Genomic DNA, 11,963 nt, shown 5'->3' with positions numbered 1-11,963 from the left:
ACATGGAGGTTCTATCATCTGTGCTGGCAAAATAGCAGGTGCAGACTTGAGAACCCCCATTGCAGGGCATGGGACTTTCCCCAGGGGAAGGGGACAAAAAGTCCCTTTCCCCAGAAGAGATCTCCAGCAGCCTTGGCTGGATACAGTGGTCACCATTTTTGCACTTCTGCACCCAGCGGCCCTGCTGAGGGCTGTAAGTTAGTAATGACTGAGGGCCCAATCTTATACAACTTTTGAGCACTGGTGCAGCCACAATACAGCCCCAAAGTAAGGGAACAAACATTCCCTTATCTTGAGGAGGCCTCTGTGACTACCTCCCCACCACAGGATGCAGCACATGCCCCATTGGCATGACTGCACCAACACTGGAAAATTGAATAGGATTGGGCCCTAACTGGTCTCCTTGCTACCAGTGATTCTTAACCATGATTCAGTTTGTTTGGCTACAACCATAGTTCTTAGTTTGAAATAGATCAATGTTTCTCAATGTTTGTCCAACACTGGACCACTTCATGTGGTCCACCTTTTCAAAGTATCACTGGAAGCAATTGGCGATGACATCATTGCTAATTCTGGGTTGGGAGGCCAAATGCAATGTGAGAAACGCCTGTAAGAGGCGCAGGGTAGATGGGAGGGCTTTTTCAAGAATGGAAAAGCATGCTTTGGAGCCTCCTACCATCGATTATTGTGTCACATTCCTGGTCTGGCTGTTGGGCAGCAGGTGTACAGGGGTCCCATGAGTACCACCAGACACCACCTCAAGTACCACTAATGGTACCTGTACCACTGGTTGAGAAACACCAAAGTAGACTGAACTGAAAGTACTTGTCTGATAACTACTTTATATCTTTTCTTATTTACTAGCAAGTTTGTCATCAGAACTTGCCTTAAGAAGGGCAGCCCAATCCTAACTAACTCCCTTTGTGGCAATGCAGAGGAGCCAACACAGCCTTCACTGTATCCTTTGGGAGAGTTTCAGACTCTGGAGGCCTCCTCAGGGTAAGGGAACATTTGTTCCTCAGCAGCCTTCATGAGTCAACTCAGACCTGCACCAGTTCTATAGCTGGCATAAGTCCACGTTAGAATTTGGTGGGTGATGTTGCTGCTGAACCCACCCCATTGCCAGGAGCTCATTTCTGCTCCCCTCATTTCCCCCTTCCACCCACCCCCCTGCCTTCCAGCCTCTGTGCAGGCTTACCTGCTCCGTTGAGTGTCCATTGTTCACCATCACACTCACCACTGGTGGCGGCAACCAGGCTGCATGTGCTGGTGCTGTCAAGTTCTATTGAATGGAACTTTCTTTTCAGTAGACATGTATAGGATTGCACATGCCGTTGGTCTGCTTCTCTGAATAGGAAAACATTTGAAATGGATAATTTCAACATTTGAAATGGATAATTAATTATCCATTTCAAATGTTTTCCTATTCAGAGAAGCAGACCAATAGCATGTGCAATCCTATACATGTCTACTTAATTAATTAGTTAGTTAATTAATTAATTAGTTAATTAATTAATTAGTTAGTTAGTTAGTTAATTAGTTGAGAACAGAGTGAGTTCATAACACAAGCTATTTACTTGGGCTGAATTCTAACCTACACTTGTAATTGTAGTGATATGTACGTCTAGCAAGGATGGGGACTTATGACTCGTAGTTTCGACTCAAAAAGAAGACACATTTTCTTAAGCTAAGACACATGTGTCAAAGACTTGGGCACTGACTTGGAACTTGGAGGTTTTACCCTAAAGAGTAACAACTTGTATAGACTTGAGTCATGAAGACTCATTATTTTGGACCAAAGTCTTGGTGAGTCTGCTGTGTGTGCATGTGTGCTTCTTACTATTTTTTTTGCTGCTTCTGCAGCACCCCAAAAGACCTGGGTGGGTGATCTGGAAGCCAGAATTCAAACTGGTACAAGCAGCAGATTTGGTGGGAGGAGGGAGGAGGAACCAGAAGAAGGCAAGGGCTGCCAGGACATGGAGGAGTGGGCTCTCTTGTTCATGAGAAACAGACGATCTATGAACAAGATCTTCTTGTTCTTGAGAAACAGATGATCTATGAATGGACGTCCTGATTTTTTTCCCTCTGGATGAGGGAGGGGAGAAGGAGGAGCCCAATGGAGGTGGGAGGGGGTTCAGTGATAGAAAAATGCCTGGATAGCCCAGGGAGGGGGTTAAGAAGGTTGGCAAAGCAGAGGGGAGGAGGCATTTCCTTGCGATACAAGAGGAGGAAGGACACCCCATTGACTGTAAAGAGATTTCTGAGTAGATCTGCAAAGGATTGGGTTCTAAGCCTCCTGGCTGTTTGGGGTGGCCCTCCCTCCTGCCTGCTGCTTCTGTTCCATCATGCTGCCTGTCCCGTCCCAACTTGCTGAGCTTGGACACCTCCCTGTAGATCCATCTGTAGTGTACTGCTTGGTTCTCCTTCCAAGGGTGGAATCGGGAGTCATGATGTGAAAGGGGGGAATGTTGTCGCTGTGGTTTGTAAGGAACCGATCCCTTTCTGCACTGCTGCACATGAATAACAGCAGAGCTTTTGTTTACATCAGTGAAATGAAAAGGGATGTTGAAGTGAAGGACTTCACCATGTCGCTGACAGCAGATGGAATAGGAACATCAGGGCAGTGTTAAATGAGAACTCTGACACACACACACACACACACACACACACACACACACACACACACACACACACACACTCCACCAGCACATCTGTTTTTTTCTGCAAAGCTGTACCTGACTTGTGGCTTGACTTTCTTTTTGAAAAGACATGGATTTGAGTAAAAATGACTTTTAAAACACCTCTAGATGAGTTGCGATGGCTACCCATTATGACTAGTTTGCAACTCAGGTCAAAGGGGGCAGAGACTCAGGACTTGACTCGAGACTTAGCTCTGCAACTCCAGCACATCCTTGATGTTTAGCACCTAACTTTTGATTGAAGCCAGTAGTGTTTATTTAGGCTGCATTCCTGTGCATACTAGCATGGGAGTTAATGTTGTTCAGTGGGATTTACTTTTGAGTAGATACAGATAGGGTTGTGCTGTTAAGCAAATCCTTAACTTCTCCACGACAAGAAACATAACTTAAATATTCTTAAATAACTTAAATTAATAACTTAAATATTTATTAAATCCTTAATCCCTCAAAGCTCTACAAATGGCAGTGTCTTTAGCAAGTTAGGGACTGTTGGCAGCAGAGAAATGACCAGCTGGATTGGCAGTAGATATCCTGGATCTCTGGACGAGTACCTTGAGATCACCACATCTCAAAAAAAGATTTAGAGCTGGAAAAAGTACAGGAAATGGGCAACTAAAATGATCAACGGAGGGCAGGAGGTCTGGTCTAGAGGGTAGAGCCTCCATTTGCCTGAAGATAACATCCACAGGTCGCCAGATTGAGGCCACCGGCACCGTGCGACCTTGAAGCAGCTGACAAACTGAGCCGAGTTATTCCATCTGCTCTGAGCGTGGGAGGATGGAGGCCAGAATGTGAAACCAGCTCAGAAAGAAACATCTGAAATGTTGTGGTTCTTGAAAAATAGAACCTTCTTTCAATTGTAAAAATCCCTATGGGGATTTAAATAGCCTGCCTATGTAAACCGCCTTGAATAAAGTCTGAGGAGAAATCTGACGACCAAGAAAGGCAGTATATAAATACCTTTATTATTATTATTATTATTATTGAGCAGTTGGCAACCTTCAGTCTCGAAAGACTATGGTATCGCGCTCTGAAAGGTGGTTCTGGAACAGCGTCTAGTGTGGCTGAAAAGGCCGATTCGGGAGTGACAATCCCTTCCACACTGGGAGCAAGTGCAGTCTGTCCCTGGCCTGTCTCCCTGGCTATGGGCCTTCCTTCTTTGCCTCTTAGCCTCAGACTGTTGGCCAAGTGTCTCTTCAAACTGGGAAAGGCCATGTTGCACAGCCTGCCTCCAAGCGGGCCGCTCAGAGGCCAGGGTTTCCCACTTGTTGAGGTCCACTCCTAAGGCCTTCAGATCCCTCTTGCAGATGTCCTTGTATCGCAGCTGTGGTCTACCTGTAGGGCGCTTTCCTTGCACGAGTTCTCCATAGAGGAGATCCTTTGGGATCCAGCCATCATCCATTCTCACGACATGACCGAGCCAACGCAGGCATCTCTGTTTCAGTAATGCATACATGCTATGGATTCCAGCACGTTCCAGGACTGTGTTGTTTGAAACTTTGTCCTGCCAGGTGATGCCGAGAATACGTCGGAGGCAGCGCATGTAGAAAGCATTCAGTTTCCTCTCCTGTTGTGAGTGAAGAGTCCATGACTCGCTGCAGTACAGAAGTGTACTCAGGACGCAAGCTCTGTAGACCTGGATCTTGGTATGTTCCGTCAGCTTCTTGTTGGACCAGACTCTCTTTGTGAGTCTGGAAAACGTGGTAGCTGCTTTACCGATGCGTTTGTTTAACTCGGTATCGAGAGAAAGAGTGTCGGAGATCGTTGAGCCAAGGTACACAAAGTCATGGACAACCTCCAGTTCATGTGCAGAGATTGTAATGCAGGGAGGTAAGTCCACATCCTGAACCATGACCTGTGTTTTCTTCAGGCTGATTGTCAGTCCAAAATCTTGGCAGGCCTTGCTAAAACGATCCATGAGCTGCTGGAGATCTTTGGCAGAGTGGGTAGTGATAGCTGCATCGTCGGCAAAGAGGAAGTCACGCAGACATTTCAGCTGGACTTTGCTCTCATTCTGGAGAGGTTGAAGAGCTTTCCATCTGATCTGGTCCGGAGATAGATGCCTTCTGTTGTAGTTCCAAAGGCCTGCTTCAGCAGGACAGCGAAGAAGATCCCAAACAAGGTTGGTGCAAGAACACAGCCCTGCTTCACGCCGCTTCGGATGTCAAAGGGGTGTGATGTGGAGCCATCAAAGACAACAGTGCCCTTCATGTCCTTGTGGAAGGATCTGATGATGCTGAGGAGCCTGGGTGGACATCCAATCTTGGGGAGAATCTTGAAGAGGCCATCCCTGCTGACCAGGTCGAAAGCCTTTGTGAGATCTATGAAGGCTATAAAGAGTGGCTGTCGTTGTTCCCTGCATTTCTCCTGCAGTTGTCTAAGGGAGAATACCATATCAGTGGTGGACCTGTTGGCTCGGAATCCACACTGTGATTCTGGATCCCCTGCATCCCATTTGAACAGGGAGCAGTGAACAGGGAGCAGTTGAACAGGGAGCAGTGGTGAGGCAGACGGGATGCAGGGGGAGGGGCACGAGAGGGGTTTGTGGCTATCAGGAAGTTGAACAGGGAGCAGTGGTGAGGCAAATGGGATGCAGGGGGGAGGGGCAGGAGAGGGGTTTGTGGCTATCAGGAAGTTGAACAGGGAGCAGTGGTGGGGCAGACGGGATGCAGGGGGAGGGGCAGGAGAGGGGTTTGTGTGTATCAGGAAGTTGAACAGGGAGCAGTGGTGAGGCAGACGGGATGCAGGGGGGAGGGGCACGAGAGGGGTTTGTGTGTATCAGGAAGTTGAACAGGGAGCAGTGGTGAGGCAAATGGGATGCAGGGGGGAGGGGCACGAGAGGGGTTTGTGTGTATCAGGAAGTTGAACAGGGAGCAGTGGTGAGGCAGACGGGATGCAGGGGGAGGGGCAGGAGAGGGGTTTGTGGCTATCAGGAAGTTGAACAGGGAGCAGTGGTGAGAAACGGGATGCAGGGGGAGGGGCAGGAGAGGGGTTTGTGTGTATCAGGAAGTTGAACAGGGAGCAGTGGTGAGGCAGATGGGATGCAGGGGGAGGGGCAGGAGAGGGGTTTGTGGCTATCAGGAAGTTGAACAGGGAGAAGTGGTGAGAAACGGGATGCAGGGGGAGGGACAGGAGAGGGGTTTGTGTGTATCAGGAAGTTGAACAGGGAGCAGTGGTGAGGCAGACGGGATGCAGGGGGGAGGGGCAGGAGAGGGGTTTGTGTGTATCAGGAAGTTGAACAGGGAGCAGTGGTGAGGCAGATGGGATGCAGGGGGAGGGACAGGAGAGGGGTTTGTGTGTATCAGGAAGTTGAACAGGGAGCAGTGGTGAGGCAGATGGGATGCAGGGGGGAGGGGCACGAGAGGGGTTTGTGTGTATCAGGAAGTTGAACAGGGAGCAGTGGTGAGGCAAATGGGATGCAGGGGGAGGGGCACGAGAGGGGTTTGTGGCTATCAGGAAGTTGAACAGGGAGCAGTGGTGGGGCAGACGGGATGCAGGGGGAGGGGCAGGAGAGGGGTTTGTGTGTATCAGGAAGTTGAACAGGGAGCAGTGGTGGGGCAGACGGGATGCAGGGGGAGGGGCAGGAGAGGGGTTTGTGTGTATCAGGAAGTTGAACAGGGAGCAGTGGTGAGGCAAATGGGATGCAGGGGGGAGGGGCACGAGAGGGGTTTGTGTGTATCAGGAAGTTGAACAGGGAGCAGTGGTGAGGCAGACGGGATGCAGGGGGAGGGGCAGGAGAGGGGTTTGTGGCTATCAGGAAGTTGAACAGGGAGCAGTGGTGAGAAACGGGATGCAGGGGGAGGGGCAGGAGAGGGGTTTGTGTGTATCAGGAAGTTGAACAGGGAGCAGTGGTGAGGCAGATGGGATGCAGGGGGAGGGGCAGGAGAGGGGTTTGTGGCTATCAGGAAGTTGAACAGGGAGAAGTGGTGAGAAACGGGATGCAGGGGGAGGGACAGGAGAGGGGTTTGTGTGTATCAGGAAGTTGAACAGGGAGCAGTGGTGAGGCAGACGGGATGCAGGGGGGAGGGGCAGGAGAGGGGTTTGTGTGTATCAGGAAGTTGAACAGGGAGCAGTGGTGAGGCAGATGGGATGCAGGGGGAGGGACAGGAGAGGGGTTTGTGTGTATCAGGAAGTTGAACAGGGAGCAGTGGTGAGGCAGATGGGATGCAGGGGGAGGGACAGGAGAGGGGTTTGTGTGTATCAGGAAGTTGAACAGGGAGCAGTGGTGAGGCAGATGGGATGCAGGGGGAGGGGCAGGAGAGGGATTTGTGTGTATCAGGAAGTTGAACAGGGAGCAGTGGTGAGGCAGATGGGATGCAGGGGGCGGGACAGGAGAGGGGTTTGTGTGTATCAGGAAGTTGAACAGGGAGCAGTGGTGAGGCAGATGGGATGCAGGGGGAGGGACAGGAGAGGGGTTTGTGTGTATCAGGAAGTTGAACAGGGAGCAGTGGTGAGGCAGATGGGATGCAGGGGGAGGGGCAGGAGAGGGGTTTGTGTGTATCAGGAAGTTGAACAGGGAGCAGTGGTGAGGCAAACAGGATGCAGGGGGAGGGGCAGGAGAGGGATTTGTGTGTATCAGGAAGTTGAACAGGGAGCAGTGGTGAGGCAGACGGGATGCAGGGGGGAGGGGCAGGAGAGGGGTTTGTGGCTATCAGGAAGTTGAACAGGGAGCAGTGGTGAGGCAGACGGGATGCAGGGGGGAGGGGCAGGAGAGGGGTTTGTGGCTATCAGGAAGTTGAACAGGGAGCAGTGGTGAGGCAGATGGGATGCAGGGGGAGGGGCAGGAGAGGGGTTTGTGGCTATCAGGAAGTTGAACAGGGAGCAGTGGTGAGGCAGACGGGATGCAGGGGGGAGGGGCAGGAGAGGGGTTTGTGTGTATCAGGAAGTTGAACAGGGAGCAGTGGTGAGGCTATTATTATTATTATTATTATTATTATTATTATTATTATTAACAACGGGTTCAGGTAGCTTCCTTATGACTAAAATATATAGGGGTTTGGGGAAAATCTTGGGGGTATAAAATAGAGCAGTATTTCTCAATCTGTGAGTTGGGACCCAGTAGTTGGATTGTGAGCCAATTTCAGGTGGGTCCCCATTCATTTCAATATTTTATTTTTAAGATATGAGACTTGATGCTACCCCAGTATGTGACTGCATTTGGGGAAATGTTGCAGACCTGTACTTTTAACAAGCTACTATGTACGTATATTCTTTTGTTAGTCAATGGGATGTACTCCTGGATAAGTATGGGTAGGATTGCATCCTAAGATTGTTAAAATTTTTCCTGCTTGATGATGTCACTTCCAGTCAAGACATCAAATCCGGTGGGTCCTGGCAGATTCTCATTCTAAAAAGTGCGTCCCGGTGCTAACTGTGTGAGAACCACTGCAACACAGGTTTATAAAAAGAGTAGTATGCACTCTTTTAATACCAGAACTTGCAATCACTCCTAGGTATTAAACTTTGAATTCAATATTACTAATTAGTGGTGCAGTCTACCCAACACAAGATGTATCTATGCTGGATTCTGTGGCACAAATCAAGATAATAGTGTCCCCATCTAAAAAATAGAGATCCCTGATGATCTCTATACATTTGGGAATCCTCAGAGGCTAATCTTGAGCACATTGGACTGGCCTTTTGCTGGTGCTAAGTGTCACAAACATGTCATAAGTCATGCCTGTGACATTCAGTACAGGCACCGTCCCAGCACCAGTCCAGGCTGAGTTCAGCACCAGCTGCAAGCCAGCCACGTGCTGCCTGGAGCAAGGGATGAGCTCCAGGCGGCGGAGAGGTCTGTCAGATTGGGGGGGAAGGCATTATAGGTCAGGGGAAGGCGAAGGGAGGGTGGGGTAGGGGAAGTAAGCAGGTTGGGAGGGGGTGGGACCAGCGGAGGGCTCTACTTGATCCAGAACTCCATGTTGGGCCTTCAGGCCCAATACAGACAGTGCAATCCTACCTTGTGCTGGAACAGGCAGGCAAGGAGGCCTGCGCTGTATCTAGCACAAGATTGCGGGCAGAAGTGCCTCAGCTGGAGTCAAGGGGAAACACTTCCCCTTATCCCCAGGTAAACCACCATGGCCCCAATGGCTCTCCTCGGACGTGTGCCACCTCAGGAGGTGGCATAAGTCCAAGGAGAACAGAGCGACTTCTGTAATGGAAATGTGCAAGATCCCTTGAGGAGATAGGATGTGGTGTCAACAGTGGCCCCTTGCTCTGGCAGGCAAGCAGGGGGTTAACACCAGGGCCTTAGATTGCAGGGAGTGTGCCTCACAGCTGCAGCCACTAGAGGCAACCAGGTCATTAAGGGATAAAAGCCGCACCTAATGAAGAGAGAGTTTGGTGGGTAGTAGGAGGAGGAAAGCTTGAAGGAAGGAGACTGGACTGGACTGATGGATTAATGGACTGAGGAATTAATGACTGATGGACTAATGGACAGATGGGTGAATGGACTTCTGAGGATTGCTGGAACAGAGACTGCTGGAGACACTGGAGACAGGTGTGTGGCTGCCACTCCCAAGACCTGCTGAGGACCAAGTTGTTGCAGTGGTGGCTGAAGAAGCTGCTGGCAGGAGAAGGGAGGAAGGAAGATCTCTGCAGGTTGAACAGCAAGCTACCCTGGTGGTGGGGTGCTGCAGTTCAGAACTGGGGCCATTGTTGGGGAACACAAGGGAGCTAATTAGCTTAAAGTGGGCATAGGTTATCTAAGAAAAATTTGGGTCGGGGATCTGGCAAAACAGTTTTAAGCCGCTCTGTGCTGCTTGGGGAACAGGGATCAGCAGCAGCGGACCTCCCCAGCTCTGCACCTGTGGGCTGTCATTGCCCTCCCGTGCAAAAATCTATCCCCCTACTCGCCTGAGGTTCACAGAGCCTTGCACAACCCAAGGCTGTGTCAGGGAAGCCACTCTGAGGTTCCCCGACACTATAAACTGTGCTTCCGGAAAACTGAAAACACAGTTTCCGACCTCATCGGGAGCCTCATAGAGGCTTCTGTAGGGTTATATAGGCTTGCGCCTCGGGCATTTGCTTTATCGGACCTAATGGTAGTTCCGCAACTGGGGATCAGGCATAACAGCCGGATCCCAGCCCTGCCTCCTGCTCCCTGACCACCCACAGGACTGTCCTTTGCTCGCCCTGGAATGCCCCCTGCCCTCCCAAGACCTCTGCGTTGGCCAAGTTTGACCAACGCAACCCTCCTTCCCCAAATTGGCGAGGAGGCTGGATGCAGCCTCCGCGGGCTAACACACGTCCCTGCACTAGTCCAGCTGACTTGTGAGGAGGCGCAAACGTGCTTTATGGCAATGCAAACATGCTTTATGGCATGGCCTAACCCAAGGTTAGGATTGTGCCTAGAGTCTCTAGTCTGTGCTGGCAAAAGACAATACTTGATACAAACTTGATAAGCCTCATTGTGGGGCTTGGGGCTTTCCCCCATGGAAAGGAATGAAAGTTCCCTTTCCCTGAGGAGACCTCTGGCAGTTGCCACAGGGCTGCAGGATACAGTGGTAGCCTCTTTGGTGCCCCTGCACCTGGTGGCAGCACCACCTGTAGAATTGGGCTGTTAGTAGACAAAAAGCAAACAGAGGTTCAGGGATTTAGAAACTTTTCTGTTAACGTTGAGTAAGTTCATTTGTTTAGGAATGTTCAGCTTTACTAAAGAAACTCTCTAGCAGTACTGGAAGTGGATGTCTTTTCCTTGCATTTACTTGAAGAACAGTTATGTCAGTATTCTCCATCAGTTTATTTTCATACCATCTGTTATAGAAAATAACAGGAGAAGCAAGGGCCATCTTTCTCATACTGGTTTGTCAGATTGCCCTTGATCCGTGCTCCAACTTACTGGTTTACATACCCAAGAGAATGTCTCATGAAAGAGAAACTAACCTTCCACAAAAACGAAGGCATCCCCCTTATCCATGGAGGTTTTATTCCGGAACCCCTGGCAGATAACCAAAACTGTGGATATGGGCAAATGCCTGTCCCTGCAACCTAGACCCTCTGGAGGCAAGGGGGGCCCAGCTCCCCTCCCCTCCAGAGGAGCCTCTGAGCTCAGCAGAGGACGCAGATGCCCCTCCAAGGCTTCCCCTAGGCCTCCCAATGCCTTATAAGGCATTGGAAACGTCACTTCTGGTTTCTTCACCAGAAGTTGCATTTTTTCAACCTCTGAGCTCAGTCTAAGCCCGCACAGATGGATTTCTGTGGCCTCTGCTGAGCTCAGAGGACCCTCTAGAGGCAAGAAGATCAGAATTCCCCTTGCCTCCATAGGGGGCCAAGGAAGGGGGGAATGCAGGGGGCCTCATGGACCCAGTCCTTGGATAACTGAATCCACGGATACAGGATCCACGAATATGGCTGTCCCATAGTTTGCTCTTGTTTGAACAGTTATCAGGTGATAATCTTCATCTTGGATGATTTCTCACCTTTTGTCCTTCCTTAGCATTGCTTTTTGTTGAAATTATAAGTCTGAATTTTTCTGTATTTGCCCAGTGGCCACTGGAATATCAACAAGATCAGGTCTACCATTAGTAAGGGGAAGACTGCTGCCTTGGTTGTCAGGTTTTATGGCAGCAAATTATTCATAACTTGGAGCCCACTATGGGGGCTCCCTTTGTTTTCAGCCTTGGGTCCCAACATGTCATGGACAACTTCTGGACACCATGTTAACTTCTTCTAAAGGAAGGAGTTAGTTTCTGATGTTGCGCAACTGTTCTATGTCTGATGTATTTCACAGTCCTTTAGAAGAGGCAGTATCAAATTGTCTTATGATGTTTCTGCTCAGTTTCAAATCATTTTGTATGCACATTGGTCAAAATGTATATATATTGTACTCTTTAAACACAACCCATTGCCAAGTCCAATCTACCCTCCTCCTCCTCTGAGGACAGAAAAGGAAGCAGGGTTCTGATACCCAGTTTCTCCTTCTCTTTCTCTTGAGTGGCTCCTTCACAGATGGCAGTTTCCCCAGGTTGAATGCCCCTAGCCCAGTGGTTTTAAAACTCTCTTGGAGAGTTTGAGCCGCTCTAAGTTCTTGCAGGGGCGGCGGGGGGGGGGAGGCAGGGGAAGGCAGCAGCACAATCCCCAGGATTGTGCCTCTCAGGGGGCTGCATGGGCTTGGCTGTACGTACCTGAGCCTCCTGCAGCCTCCCGGGGGTGCGGGGAGCCCTGCACGACCTTCTGCAGGGCTCCCCACAGCTTCAGAAGTGAAAGTGGAGCGATAGCGCTCTACTTCCACTTTAGCGGAGGCGGGGTGCAAGCACTCCGCTT

Source organism: Tiliqua scincoides, chromosome 5 (genome assembly GCF_035046505.1).
Source record: "Tiliqua scincoides isolate rTilSci1 chromosome 5, rTilSci1.hap2, whole genome shotgun sequence".
Lineage (NCBI taxonomy): Eukaryota > Metazoa > Chordata > Lepidosauria > Squamata > Scincidae > Tiliqua > Tiliqua scincoides.
This window is presented reverse-complemented; position numbering follows the sequence as displayed.